The 16,479-nt window shown below is 33.0% G+C and overlaps 1 protein-coding gene across 8 annotated transcripts in view; it reads left to right on the top strand.

Moving 5' to 3' along the window:
* LOC797812 (leucine-rich repeat and fibronectin type-III domain-containing protein 2) overlaps positions 1–16,479 on the top strand; it is a 299,809-nt gene that overhangs the window by 194,372 nt on the left and 88,958 nt on the right. For all 8 annotated transcript variants that reach the window (XR_012393078.1, XR_012393080.1, XR_012393081.1 and 5 more), the window contains one exon: positions 5,326–5,400. The gene's annotated coding sequence lies outside the window, so the exon portion shown is untranslated. The remainder of the gene's footprint in view (positions 1–5,325; positions 5,401–16,479) is intronic.

Raw genomic sequence — 16,479 nt, 5'->3', positions numbered from 1 at the left:
AATACAGTTGTTCGTTGTTATCTCATGATATATTAAACCAAATGTTATTACACGGCTGGCTAGAATACTCACTTCTGATTGGTCAGTCAGGACAATTCAAGGTATGTTATTCCTAGTTAACAACCTCGAAATCAGTGTTTATCTATGTTCCATGTTCCTGGAGGACCACCAGCTCCACACATTTCCATGTCTCCTTAACCAAACACACCTAATTCAGATCATCAGCTGATTAGCAGAGACTGAAAGACCCGTAATGGGTGTGACAGACAAAGGAGACATCCAAAACCTGCAGTGTTGGTGGTTCAATAGGAACATGGTTAAGAAACACTGCTCTAAATGATGTAGGCTCATCCATGAGCTTCTAATTACCTTGAATATCAGCAAAAACATTTAAATACATATACTTACATCCACATTCAAATGTCACACCACTGTTTTGACAGTTTTGGACTGTTTGGTGGCATCTTGTAAACAAATAATGCGTTGGTAGTCTATGGCTGCGTGCAAAATTGCCTACTACCTAGTAGGTAATGCGCTTGAATTTACTGTAAATGTACAACTCCGCTGTTAGAAAAAGTATGTTCTCTATAGTGTAAATGTCAGTAGTATGAATGGAACTTGGACATACTACATCCACCATTTTGTCTTCATCGCGTGACTTACCCATGCCAGTTGTGTCACTTCATTTCCATACATGAATTCACTGGTGATGCATTATGGTATAGCATATCGTCCATCCAATTCGCACTTTAGAATCTCACCAGATGTAGTAGGTCATCCAGGTATTTCTCAGATACTGTTTTTCGAATTCTATGAATTTGGACATACTAATCACCTCGTATACTCTTTTTAGCAAACTACATAGTATTGAATTATGCAATTTCAGAGGCAGCTTATGTTTTCTCAGCCAGTTTAATTTCTGTCAGCTTTGCCTTTTTGACTGTTTGGAACCACCTTGTGACATTGTAATAATGCATAGGTTAATGCAACGTTATATTCCATCTGGGTTCTTTCTGTCAGCTTGCATTAAAAACAAAATAATTTATAAACTAGGCTCAGAATAATGTTTTGTGTCTAAATGTTATGGTTTGTGCAAAGTAGCCATGTAATAAGCGGGACAAAGTACATCAGGGAGGTTGTTTTATGATGACATCCTGTACATTATCTCTTAACAAGCAGAGCATTGTTTTTACCTTTATGTACTAGCAAATGTGGAGCTAAGATTTCATACATTTTGTTTATATTAGTAAATACACTAAAAGTGCCATATATTGCATTTATTCAATGGGTTAAATTGGTCACAGTAAGGTTAAATCTACATAGTAAATATGTGCCTTGGGTAAATAATAAAAAAAAAAATCAGAAAATGTATTTTTTATTTAATTTATATAATATATATATTTATTATAAAATTTATATATATCATCAAGCCGCGACTCAAAGTTTTAGGAACTATAAAACAATTTTAGGAATTATAATTTATTTGTATTTATTTGTTAACATTCACAAGTAGTGACAGATAAATCATAGGAAAATCATCAAGACTTACAAATAAAAAACATTTTATTGCTGCCATTTAACAAAATATTTTATTGCTGTCATTTAACAAAATATATGAAATTATAGAAATATTACAAAGTAAAAACAACAAATACTGTAAACAGTGGTTAGGGTGAGAAAGAGTTCAGTTACCATAAACTAAACTGAACTGTTAATAAAACCCTGATCCTGGTGAACAGAACAAACTAGCAAATTAAAGCTCTTCTGCTTCTGTGTGGGCTTTCTAGGCCTTTGCTACACGTTGAGCTATACGCAGTAAGATGCGCAGAATATCTTGTTTTTAACATAAAGATGTTAGGCACTTTTGTGATGCCCTCAGCTATTGCAGTCGTCTATAAAAACAGTCCACAGGTTTGTCCTTACAAATGGGATGTTTGGTTTTTAAATGTCGATTTAATTTAGAAGGTTTCATGCTCTCTTGTGAGAGCACCTTGCTACATATGAAACACTGAGGTTTTAAGCCTTTTTTGTCGTCAGTATATGTAAATCCACACTTTTCATATTTAGAGTTGTACTTGCACTTTGACATATTTGTTGCTATAATTAAATTAAATTTCACATGTCAAAAGGTACGGTTGTCGCATGTGTATTTCAAAATAAAAGTACGATATAAGCAAAATAAGTTAAAAATTAAATTTTTGTAGTTTTTTTGACCACACACTCAGCGACCCACTGACCCACCTTACTTTTGGTACTGGCACCAGTTGAGAAACACTGTATAAACTTTGATACACTTATAAAATAACAAAGGAGCATAACCGTTGCAATCTCAAAATGCAGCCTGTGGCATTTGTAATAATGATCCTACAGCAACACATCAGTCTGTGACTGCTGATCTTCTGATAATGTTTCAGCTCATCAGATTCGAATGAGTTAAATTTGACCTAAAGTACAAGCAAATCTTGAGGTTGTGGCCCGTTAGTCACATCTGTTTTGTGTTCGGATTTACCTGCTTTTCACCCAGGTTTTACAATCTTGAAATTTAAATGACACAAGGAAGCAGTAGTGTTTGAGACTTCATGGTGTGGCCTTTTCCATGTACTAATGCATGTCATATAATTTGACTATGGCTAAGTATCTCAGATTTTTAACCCAGGGCTACTTTGTACTAAAATAAACTATGTGTCCCATATTGTAAAATGTTTTTCTTTTATTTCCAGCTAAACTGAATTGCATCATGTTACAACACTAAAATATAAACACATAAGTTTCAAGAGCTGTCAATAACCAGCCTGTCTGATGTCATCTGCATGACTGCACGGACTTGAAGCCAAATAGGGAATATGCTTTACATGTGACAAGTTAAAATTTTGGGGAGGAAATAAATAAAAAAAAAAGGCCAGCTAGACTTGAGAGAGAACTAATCTGATTCGAAACATATGGAAATTGTTAAAGCCTCAGAGCAAAAAAAAAAAAAAAAAAAGGAATGCAAATGGTTTAGTGTAAAAATTGCTTTCCAAATTGTCATGTTTTTCTTTTTATTCGTGTCCTCACTGAAATCAAGGCTACTGTTTTGCATATAATGACAAAGGAAATGACAACAAAGCTTGATAATGGTATCATACGTGTTTTACCTGTGACTCATGGTGTTTCCAAGTCATTTTAATTTGTATTTATTTATTTATTTATTTGAGAAATAGATTGAAATCGCTGTAAGTGAAACATTAAGCCTCAATCCAGATCTATGACGTGATGTGATCTAATCACTACAGACTCAAATGGCTCTTGTATTTTAAAATTTATTTTCTTCAAAACTAGAACTACTGATGCGTTCATTTTGACTGTTTATATATAACTGTATATATATATAAATGCAGCAAAATCTTGATTAAATATAATTTAAAAGAGGGTTACTATTTTAAACTATATCTTTTGTAGACTGATGTGCAACTAAAAGCATGTGTTGTGGCATGGAGAATTTCTCCTTCATGTTTTTATTTTAGATAGCCTACAATGTGCTACCACTTCTTATGTAAATATATAATGTTACATATAAATACATAAAAACATTCCAAAGACATTTTTACAAAGGTTTCAATTATTTAACTATGCGTGTCTTTGACTTGTTGTTACTGATAATAAGGGTACTAATATGATAGGTCTTGTTGAAATCTCAAGACTGAGAACAGACTATAAAAAGCTCTTTTAATAAGGCATTCAACGCAGACGATCCATTGGGGTCTTAAGCGGACTTGATTGCAGGGGGGACTCGATTTTTCACTAAACCAGAAATATAAATCTGCCTTTAATAGCAACAAGTTGACTTTAGTTGTAAGAATATTAAGTAAGTTTAATGTAACTTAGAACCGTGAAGCTGACTTAATTTTATATTTATAAACTTAATCCATTTATTAAATGTTTTTAAGGCAATGGGTTTACTCACTTTTTTAAGCGAAGTCAACCAATCGCTTTAAAAGCAATAGGTTTACTTTTTAAAGTTAAGCAAACTAATCTTTTTTTTTTACAATGCAAGCAACCAAATGGTTGTGTGTGTGTGTGTGTGTGTGTGTGTGTGTGTGTGTGTGTGTGTGTGTGTGTGTGTGTGTGTGTGTGTGTGTGTGTGTGTGTGTGCGTGTGTGTGTATGTGTGTGTGTGTGTGTGTTTGTGTGTGTTTTCTGCTCAAACAGTGTATTTAATACCTTTTGTTAATAAAAAAGTTGAAAATATATGTGTATGTAAATTGATAATTTCCCTTTTTCTTCATATTTTATTCATTTGTTTAATTATTTATTTATTTTTATTTATTAATTCATTTTATTTTCTTGAATGTGTACAAGTTAATGTGAAGCGTTATTAATTTAAAATTAATCTGTACATGTTGGTTCTTAAAAATAAATAAATAAATAAATAAATAAATAAATAAATAAATAAATAAATAAATAAATAAATAAATAAATAAATAAATAAATATAAGAAAGCAATTTCAGACTTATTTCCTTTTAATAAAGTAGGAAAACAAAAGAAAATAAATCAAGTAATAACATCAGGTTATTTGACCTGATTATTTGAAAGAAAGAAAGAAAGAAAGAAAGAAAGAAAGAAAGAAAGAAAGAAAGAAAGAAAGAAAGAAAGAAAGAAAGAAAGAAAGAAAATGAGAGTCCTATCATTATTCCATGAACGCGTAGAGGGATAAAGAGATAAGAATTCATAGACCGAAACAGGATATTACTGGTGCTCGTTCTTATTACTGCTCTCGTCATCAAGAATAGGATTCTCCATGTTTCAAATCAACATTTCTTAGAATTGAAGGCGTTTTGTTTGTCCAGCCTTGACAAGTGAAGAGAGCAACAAAGATTATGGCTTATTACTCTGTGTCCACATGCCCATACAAAGGATCAGAAGGAGAGGGGGAAAAATAAAAACAATAAATCACATATCTACCAACTCAAATATGCAGCAGGCCATGTTCCATTATAGTAAAAACATATTTTCTTTTGACCGACAGACTATCTGATAGTGTGCAGCATAAATCCTTTTGTAAAAAACAGTAGATGTTTGCAGTAAAGGACCCGCTGTGAAAAATCCTCATGCGGTTTTATAAATCATCTGTATCTGGCCTTCATGGCTATTGAAATAGTATCACGCTGCTGTAAAAACAAAATGGATGTCAAAGCAAAATACAGTAAATGACAGTTTGAAAGATCCAGACATCCAGGAAAAGGAGAATATTTATGCAGTCATTTACAAAATAAATACACTGAATGTGCTATCTTCATTCTTATTGTGGATTTATTTGTTTGTCTGTGTGTTTGTTTGTTTCCTCAGGAAACTATCTCTCTGGAAGCGTTTGGGTGGGAAAAGGCTGAGAGAAACAGCCATATGGCACAAGACACAATATAGGTAAGAATGATCTGTTCATATTCGCAGCCTGTTGTACATGTATACCATTATAACCTGTCCTGTTTACTTTAGTGCAATGATGAGCAAATGTGAAGTGATGTTAGCTGGTTGACAGTTGACAAAAAAAAAAAATAAATTTTAAAAAGTGTAAATTTATTCTCAAATTTTAATATCATTGTCTTTTTTTTCCATCTTTTGTTCTTCATACTTTTCCTTTATCATTTCTTCTTCTTCATTTCATCGTTGTATTCTTTTTAATCGTCTCCTACTCTTCTTCATGATTTTTTTTGTTCTTTTTTGTCTTCTTCATCTTTTTTATCTTCCTTGTATTCTTTGTCATCTTCTTCATGGTCTAATTTTCCTTGTCTTCATCTTCTTCATTACTGTCTTTTCTTCTTTTTTTCTTTATCTTTTCTATGTCCTCTTCATAGTCTTCATTGTCTTCTCATTCATCGTCTTTGTCTTCTTTGTCTTGTTCATCTTCTTCTTTGTCTTCTTTTGTTGTTCTTCATCATTGTCTTCCTCATCATCATCATATTCTTCTTCATATCATCATCATCTTCATATTTTCTTTTTCTTCTTCATAGTCTTTTCCATCTTCTTTATCTTCTCATCCATCAATTTCTTATTCATCATCTTGCTCTGTCTTCTTCGTCTTTTTCTTTGTCTTCTTTTTCTTCATCAACTTTTACAATGTCTTATTCTCCTCATCTTTATCATTGTCTTCTTTATCATCTTATTCTACTGCTTCTTTGTCTTTGTCTTCATCTTTTCTTCGTCTTCTTTATATTCTTCATCGATAACACTTTACAATAAGGTTCATTAGTTAATGCATTTACTAACATGAACTAATCATGAACAACACATGTACAGCATTTATTATTCATAATTGAACATTTACTAATGCATTATTAATATCCAAGTCCATGCTTGTTAACATTAGTTAATGCCCCATGAGTTAACATGAACTACCAATTAACTACAGTATTTTCATTAACTATCGTTAACTAACATGAACAAATACAGTAGTAAATGTATTGTTCATTGTTTGTTCCCGTCAGTAAATGCATCAATTAACATTAACTAATGAACCTTATTGTAAAGTGTGACCTCTTCATCATTGTCTTTTTAATCGCATTTTTCTTTGTCGTCTTCTCTTCTTCTTCATCTTATTATTGCTATTATTTTCTCTTTCTCTCAGTTGGTCGTTGTTTAAAGGATTGTAAAACACATTCCCACTTTTTGATGTTTTAAATGTTTTATTTTTTATCCATAAAGCATTTTTTTTTATATCGGGATTTGAATACAAAAGGGTATAGAAAAATAATATCAGTTTATGAATAAAGTCAATTCAGGATGCTGTAATGGTGATTATAGTGGTTAAAAACGCAATCATTTTTTTAACCGGGCAAGCAAAACAATAATTTTAAATTCTACAAAAAGATGAAGTTTTTTGGCATAAATGGGGATTAAATGAAGTTATTTGTACTGTTGTAGACATGTTGTAAAATATTTTTGGACAAATATTTTAATTTTAAAGATAGCTAATTTTGTGTTGACTATATTAGTTAAACTTTTTAACAATTCCCTCTCTCTCTCTCTCTCTCTCTCTCTCTCTCTCTCTCTCTCTCTCTCTCGTATTTTTTAGACAAGATTTAGACATGAAATGTCAGCAATGGACTGTGTAAATGTAATTAAATAGTTTATTAGAGTATGCAATTATTTATGTATAGCATATGTATGATAGTATTTTGATGCACACTGTTTTCAACAGAAATATTCACGGCTGCAAATCTAATTTATGTTCACAAAAATATATATGTGACAATATATCAACTACTGTATTTCGGATTTTAGTATTGTTCCCTTCAGCTAAATATAAACAAAACTAATCAAAGCCATTGGTCACCATCAGAAAACATCAATAATAATATCAGATAAAATGTCTGTGTGTCTGAATGCAGCTTTGGTTCACTGCATTATTTTTTATTTTTTTTCTAAAGCTTTTAGCATTTTAACTGGACACCACATCATTTACTTATGTATTACTCATATGACAAGGTATAATGGCAAATGTTACATCTGTAATGCAATGGTTTGTTTATAATATATTTATTAAGGCAAGTTACATTGTTAATTTTAAATGTGTTAACATGTGTTACAATGGCTAATATCTACAGTTATAATCACCTGTAATGGCTATTGTAATCAAACAATTTGACTAAAAGTGCATTTAGGTTTGCAACATAAAATGTCCTTATACCAGAACATGTTATATGATACCAAATACATAATATGATAAATGCAAATTGTCAAGTATCCTTGCTATTTAGGAAGAACAAAAGCTAGCCTAAGAAGGAGACTTTTGTATTATCCATCAGTTTAGTTTTGTCATGGTAGATTTTTGTCAACATAACATTTGTAAACATGACATACTGTTTACGTGCATGTAGCATGAAAAATTGTGACACAATGGATGGCAGCTTTACTTTTTTGTGCACATCAGCTGTCAGAAAAAGGTCTGAAATGGAAATATCATGCTGTTTTTAAGCTGTTTATTACAAATGACCGCGGGATCAGGGATCTTATGGGATTTAAGTTGATTTCCGATCTATTCTAATGATAAAACTCTAGCATTTGCACTTTGGTATATTTAATGTCATATAAAATGTCATATAAATTATTGGGACATTTGTCTTTACGTTCACATGAACTTAAAAGGCATCCCAGTCGTAATCCTTAAGATTTAATTTGTACTGCGTTTTTTTTTTTTTGATCGACTTAGAAATTGTACTTCATGTGGTAACACCTACAATAACTGAAACATTTAATTGTAAGATTTAAGTTAAGATAACTGATTAAGCTTAGCTTGAGTTTAGCCAACTGACATTTTACCAAGACATAACTGGCAGTGAATGCAACTTGATTTGTCATTTTATTTTACATCACTTAGCAAGTTTGAAATGATGTTTTATCTTATCTATGAAAGCACAATTTCCATGTTGATGTAAATGCGCATGCTTTATTAGCTGAAATAAAACTTAACTTTTGTTATGTAACTTAATGTAGTTCATGCTATCAGCATGAACTGTTGTGTGCTGTTGAAGATGTTTTTATCCATTCTGGGTTGATTTTGAGTCTTAATTTGCCCACAACCTTTTCTGTGTTTCAGCAAATACAATAACTTTTGGTAATAAATTGCCTAGATGCATATTTTAGGGGGAAAAAACTGGAAATTTTCTAAAATTCAACAGGAAAAACCACCAACAAATTAATGCATGAATAAATGGTGTAATGGCTTTGCAAAAAAAAAAAATAAAATAAATAAATAAATATTATAATTGAAGTCAACGGGGCAAAAACAGCCACCAACATAATGAAAGGGTAGTAAATTTGAACAGCATACAAATTTGATCAAATGTGAAAATACTGTTTATCATACATTAGGTGTAGTTTTAATAAGAAGCAACGAAATACATTTTTGGAGTTGAATGAAGCAGAAATAGCTTTTTGAGTCACAAAAAAAAGTCCAGTATAGAGTAAATTTGCAGCTATAACAGCTTAAACTCTCATGAGAGGGCTTCCCAATGGGTTTAGGAGTGTATTTATAGGAATTTGTGACCATTCTTCTAGAGGTGCATGTACAGTATGTGATGTTGGATGAGAAGGCCTGGCTCACTGTTTCCGCTCTAATTCATCTTGAAGATGATTAGGTTGAGGCCATGTAGTCAAGTTTCACCACACCGAACTTGCTCATCCATGTCTATATGGACCTTGCTTTGTGCACTGATAAACAGTTGTGTTGCAGGAGGAGGTCATCCCCAAACTGTTCCCACAAAGTTTGAGAAGATGAAAAAATCCACAATTTCTTGAAATGCTGAAGCATATCTGGAATTAAAAAGATTTCACCTTTTTTTTGTTTCTATTTGTGTACTTACCCACAGGTCATCTTGGATGTAAGTCACTCTTCTTCTTAAGTAGAACAATAAATAAGATTTTTAGATGAATCTCTGATCCTTGGTGATTCATATAATGGTGGTGAATAGTGATAGGTTTTTCTAATTAAAAAAAAAAAAAAAAACTCACACAAACAAGTACAAATCAATAGCCATGGCTTCTAATGACACACATGTTTTGTAAAGCGAAACAATTACTTCTAGTAATAATTGTTTTTAAATTATTAGCTTTAATTTACAGCCTAAAACAGCTCTTTGCACGTGTGAGAATATAGCCCATTTGTAGTCCTGATGCTTTTAAATTAAAATTAAAATTAATTTTTTTTTGCTGTAAACTATATTAAGGGGTCGAGGCCAACCCCTAACTAAAAAAATAACTCTAATAATAAATGAATAAAATAAAAACTAAGAAGAGAAGTGTAGTTCATCACTTCAGAGAACAAATCTCCAATACTCTAATGCCCGATTCACACAGGGCTTCAGCATCAACGCTTGATGATGGGGCTAACGCGATTTTCATCGTAGCAACAACCATTGAAATTAGTCAGCAACCGGCGACTGTCTGAGCTGATGTATTTGCATACAGTGATCTGATTGGCTGATGCTTCCGTCTGCGCTTAAAAAATTTGAGAAAGTCCCAACTTCTACAGTGAGCAATACCACTGAAGCAGCACCAATGGATCCACAATGCAGTTGTCACAATGCCTGATGTCACCCATTCAAAGTGAATGGTAAGAGTTGATGCTGACGCCCCATGTGAATGGGGTGTAAAGCAGGTTGCACACCAGAAGCGCCTCTCGGCGGCGCGCCGCGCAGCGACACGCAGCACCATGCATTTTAGAATTCTAAACATAGGTTTCTATCAGGATACACACACCGGCGCCGCAAGTCGGCGGCTGTCGGCGGCGCCTGCCCACGACTCAGTTCATTTTTCAGCCATGCCACAGAGCGGCATCTGATTAGTTTCATGTTAAATATCATTCGAATGTGCGCGTCTGGTATGCGATACTTTAATCTGTCATGTGCGCGCCGTGTCGCGGCGCCGAGCGGCGCTTCTGGTGTGCGACCTGCTTAAGTGTCCAGTGGTGAACATTTGCATTGTACTTGGTAATGGCTTGAATGCAGCTGTTCGGTCATGAAAACCAACACAATCCCACAGCAATTCGTAACTTTTTGATTTAGCGGCTAATTCGTATGAATTTATACAATCTCATTTGTACAATTTATTACAATTTGCTTATGCCATAATGATTGTTTGGCTAAGAGGTGAGGTTGGGCCATGCCTCTTTTTTTAAAATCATACATTTTTGTAAGACTGAACACTGATTTGTATAAATTAACCACTATACTAACAAAACATAAAATAGTTAAGGTTCCTTGTGAGATCAGGCTGTGGAAACCCATCCCTTAAAGCTTTTATGCACTGATTTTGAGCTAATCTGAAGGCCACGTGATGGATGGAGGTCTGTAGCTATTGATTCTGCAGAAAGTTGGCGACAATGTGATTTTACATGGCCTACCATTATATGCTGATTGCTGTTGATCCCAATTGCTTCTGCTTTGTTATAATGCTGCTAACAGCTGACCATGGGATATTTAGTGGTGAGGAAGATTCACACTTTTCTTATTGAACAGATGGCGTATATCACAATATCACACTTGATTTCAGTTAGAATTCCTAAGGATGACCTATTCTTTCATAGATATTTGTGAGCCTAAGTGCTTTGTTTTTACATATGTGGCTGTAACCATGAGAAAGATTAGAACATCTAGGATCAATGATTTTTAGGTGACCTAAAGGTTTTTTTTTTTTTTTTTTTTTTTTTTTTTAATAGTATAGTGTAGGCCTATACAGTATTAGAAATAAAAAAAATAAATAAAAAAAATGACAATTTGCACATTGTTCTTTTTTCAATTTGTACACTGCCTAACAAAAGACTCGGTGCTTATCCAAGTTTTAGGAACAACAAATAATAACTTGACTTTTAGTTGATCATTTGGTATTAAAAGAGGCTTATATGAAAAGCAGAGGCCTCAATATTATGCATATTTTACCAAGATAAAATATGATGATGCTTGGATTTTTATTATTTAACCATGTCTGACTTGGCTTAGACAAAAGTCTTGTCACTTAACAGGAATAAATATACAGTATAGAATATAATGTAATGGTGCAGTGGAAAAATAACTTATATTGTGTTATATATTGTGACTCCCATGAGCTTAAATAACTGCATCCGTATATCTCTGCAACGACTCGAATAACTTTGACAAATAAAGTAATCTGCAATGGCAAATAAAGCGTTCTTGCAGGACTCCCAGAGTTCATAAAGATTTTTCTTTTTGAATTCATCTTCAACACCTCCTATTTTACTTTACCCCAGACAGGCAATAATATTCCTGTCTGTTGACTGGACTGGCCAATCCTTGACCTTCTTTGTTTTCAGGAACTTTGATGTGCAGGCTGAAGTATGAGAAGGAGTGCTATCCTGCTGAAGGATTTTCCCTCTCTTGTGGTTTGTAATGGGCAGCACAAATGTATTGATACCTCAGGCTGTGGATGCTGCCATCCACTCTGCAAATATCTTGCATGCCCCTATACTGAATGTAAACCAAAACCATGATTTTCCTTCAACAAACCTGACTGATTTCTGTCAGAATCTTGAAGACTCTTGGTCCATGAAGGTTCCAGTAGGCCTTCTGCAGTATTTGTGATGATTAGGATGCAGTTCAACAGATGATTCATTGAAAAAAAAAAAAACCTACCTTCTGCAACATGAGAAACTGGAAGTCAAGTTATTTTTAGTTGCTCTTACAACTGGAATTGACAACAAGACTCTTGTCAGGTAGTTTATTGCAAAATTAAAACAGTTCCCATAGATGACTTAAAATCACATGGCTCTATTTGGAAATAAATCAGTTTTGATTAGATTGATTTTGAGGGGAAGAGTATAAAATGACAAATAATATTATTAATAATAATAATATTATCATTATAACAAGCATAGAAAAAATATAAATGAAATATACTGTCTTTTCAGTTTAATAGTATTCAGGCACATAAGCTGAATAATCAAATGTAAAATAACACTATGGTCTTCATCATTTAAATAATTGAATACAATTCATTTTTAATAAGCCTACAAACAGCACAATTTTCTGCGCCTGGATAATTTAGACTTGCTTAAAGTCTATTTTACTCTATTATGCATAAGCTTCGCAACAACTCACAAATCACTTTAATGTCCTGAACTGTTGTGCTTAGTCTACTAATATGACTAGACATTGAAGATCCTGCGATGTGACTATTGCGGATGCACACATTGCGATATCAATGTTAAAACGATATACTGTTTATTGTTCTGCCCTAATATAATCTACTGTGTATATTTCGCTGCTAAAGTTTTGAGAATACCTATCAGGTTATGGGTGTGTGTCATTACTCTAAACTTCCAGAAGCAACAAAGCATTGTGCCATGACAGATTTGTACTAAAGACAACAGATGTATCTTTAGGGAAAATAACAGATTTTCTCAGTATAAACATATTTTCAAAAAGGCCTAGAAGAAAGAAAAAAAATATATAATAGCACGCTTTCATCAGCAGCCCTAAACAGCAAAGCTATTGTTTATTCTTGCAAGAATACTTTTTTACTGTGACAAATTAGCTTGTGTAGGCACAAACTGTGTCAGAACAGATGTGTGAGATATGTGTGGCAGATGAGAAAAAGCTAGTTGTTTTTCAATTTAAACATAAAAGTAGCTGGGTAACACTTTGTACTTCTTTTATATAGTTCATGGTTGGAGTACTGTTTCATTTGATTAGATTTAAATTGGGGCTGCACAATCTTATAAAAACATAAAAACTAAAATTTCATCTAAAATTGTGATTTATTTATTTATTTATTTTCATTCTGCGACATACACTAACTGGCCACTTTATTAGGTTCACATTACTACTACTGAGTTGGACCCTTTTTGCCTTTAGAACTGCCTTTATCTTTCATAGCATAGATTTAACAAGGTACTGGAAATCTTTCTCAAAGATTTTGGTCCATATTAACATGATAGCATGCAGTTTTGTCAGCTGCACATCCATGATTCCACCACGTCCCAAAGGTGCTCTATTGGATTGAGTCTGGTGACTTTGGAGGTTATTTGAGCACAGTGAACTCATTGTCATGGTAAAGAAACCAGTCTGAGATGTTTCACTCTTTATGACATGGCGGTTTATCCCGCTAGAAGTAGCCATCCGAAGATGGATACACTGTTTGATAAATTAATTCATTATTAAAGGTAAAAAAGGTACAATTTCTTAGGCCTGGATGCTTTTAAAATCCTCACACAGTCTCGGACCTCAATAAACAGTTTCAAAATTATCTAATATAATTAGATGTTACATACAATGTTACTAATGCATATATATATATATATATATATATATATATATATATATATATATATATATATATATATATATATATATATATATATATATATATATATATATATTAGTGCTGTCAATCGATTAAAAAAAATACTAATTAATCACATTTTTTTTTTATTAATCTCGATTAATCATGATTTATCACATTCAAAAGACTGAAACTTGTAATGTTGGCTATTCAAATGTAAAAATAATGTAAACGCAAGACAAAAACTATTTAAATTCAAAATATAATTGTTTATTAGAATTTTTGTTTAACTTGTAACACAGATTTCTTCATGTAAACAACAAACCCACAATAAACTATCAAGATCCTGGCCTGACAGCGATTAATATTACAGAAATTAAAACACAGGCATGTTAATGCCATTTGAATTTCAAAACAATCAATGCCAATAAAGAAAAAAAAATAATAATAAAGTATTGAATACAAACAATTGCACTCATTGTAAAGTTGTATTGCTGTAAGTTGAGAACATTAAATATAAAGTAGAAACAATTTTGCTTAGTCCTCCTTTACATTTATCCAGTTGCTAAACCAGTCCAGTCTGTTGACGTTATCGAGGGACAATGTGGATCTTTTCTTTTAAATGATGTGAGAGTGAAACAATTTCGTGGCAATTTATAACTTTTAGATTTAGGGGCCACAGACAACGACGTTATATAGCCAAAGCTATATCACTTTTGTTTTCTTTGTAACAAAATACTGTTGAAAAACCAAACAGAACTAAACTCCATTGTGTAGATGGTTCAAGCATGTTGAAAATTATTTTTCCATCAAGTTCTCTTACATAGAAAAAGTAAATTAAATGGCTACTAGGGATTCTCATTTCGGTTAATTTAGCTAACCGACAACCGCTGCTCATTAATTGGTTATTAATGGTTAACTGGTCAGATTACTATTAATTTTATATTAAACAAATTGACGTGTCTATTTTGTGTCCGACAAATTAAATATTGCATTTTAAAATAAGCTACTGATTTATTTTTAAATGCTAGCATATTAATAACAGAACAGAACAACAGAGCATCTTTACGCACCTGCAGTGTTTAGCACAGAAGAGCAGAATAATCTAAATAAAATAAATAAAATAAATAGGACTGCCCTAAATTATTTTCATTTAAATAATTAATTTATATTACAAATCGAAAATACTTACTGATTCTTTTTAACAACCGGCATAGGCTGTCTTTTTCCAATCATGTTTTTTCTTCCGTCAAATAAATATCGCAGACTTCCTCAAATTGCCCGCTCCACAGAAAATATGCATTTATTTAATGCCCCGCTGTTATTATTATAATAACAAAACCTTTTACATTTTTAGTAGAAATCATTATTTTAAAAAATATGTCCTGATGGTTTCCTCTCTCCCCCTCGCGGTTCAAGTGTGCGCGCTGCGTGATGAAAAGACAACAACAACGCATATGTAGACTTTTTGTAAACAGTTTTGTTGTTTAAATATGCTATTGCATTAATGTGAATACATGCTTTATAAGCCGAAAACAGAGCGCACCTCACTGCCTTTATGTTGAAAAGGAAAAAAGAAGAGAAAAAGCACTGTCCTCTTATGAAACCATTGCATCAGCTGGGTATCGATTGTGCAAAAGTGTTGCTGTCTATGTTGTTACAATTGTAATATTTAATACTATTGTGATATTCAAGATTTTTACATTCATACAGCTCTGGATAACTTAAAACAGCGATTAGACCTTCAAAGCGGCATTAATGCGTCCTGAAGTAAAGCGAAACTGCTATAAACTCCAGCAAGATAGAGTGATTATATGCAGAGCCATATACCTTTATTTATAAATAAAGTATAACTATAGAAACTGTGTTCATCTTAACTGAAAGCTACGTCCGGTTTCCTGGCCTCACGTATCGCGCACCTGTCAATCAGCACGTAACGTTAACTCCCAAAGGGCTAAACAGAAAGCGCACAGCACGGTTACAGAAAAGTTTCTTCTGCAGAGGAGTCGGGGCATCTGGTGAATGCCCATCTCTCTCTGCACAGCCACATTAACAACAATGCTTTGACAGCATTGGCAATGTTTCTGCCGTTGTCTGTTGTCAAGCGGGGTTAAGTTGGTATTGTTATTGATATTCCTGACACATTCAGACGGTCCCTTACTAAGAACTCTGTGCGAGCTCTCCCGGCTAAGCGCTTATTGCGAGGGCTTAAACGGAGCAGTGCTTGTAATGTCGAGCGGGAAAAAAAAAGTGTTTCCTCACGTTCTTCTTCAACTAGCTCAACTTTTGCAGGCACGTGTGACGTTATTGGAAAGGTGGTCACGGGGTCTGTCGCGATTCTCCCTTATCACACGGCGACACAGGATCTTAGATATGAGTGTCTCGATTTCGATTTCATATCGTGTATCGTTACAGCCCTAATATATATATATATATATATATATATATATATATATATATATATATATATATATATATATAGTCAGTTTGAAATCAAAAAATATTATTTTATGTTCTGCATTCTTTTGCTGCATTTTTTGAAGCCTTAGCTCGATGAGAAGCAGCACAATCCGTTTTTAAAGAAGATCTTCATTAACTGATTAAATTAAACAGAGTACTAAATTCTGTACCATTCAAACACATGCTGGAGCTTTAAAAAAAAACAGCTTAACTGTCAAAGTGCGCATTTAAATCACATTAAATAAAAAA

Source organism: Danio rerio, chromosome 17 (genome assembly GCF_049306965.1).
Source record: "Danio rerio strain Tuebingen ecotype United States chromosome 17, GRCz12tu, whole genome shotgun sequence".
In the NCBI taxonomy this organism is placed as follows: Eukaryota; Metazoa; Chordata; class Actinopteri; order Cypriniformes; family Danionidae; genus Danio; species Danio rerio.
The sequence above is the reverse complement of the archived record's forward strand: the minus strand, read 5'-3'. Positions and strand labels throughout refer to the sequence as shown.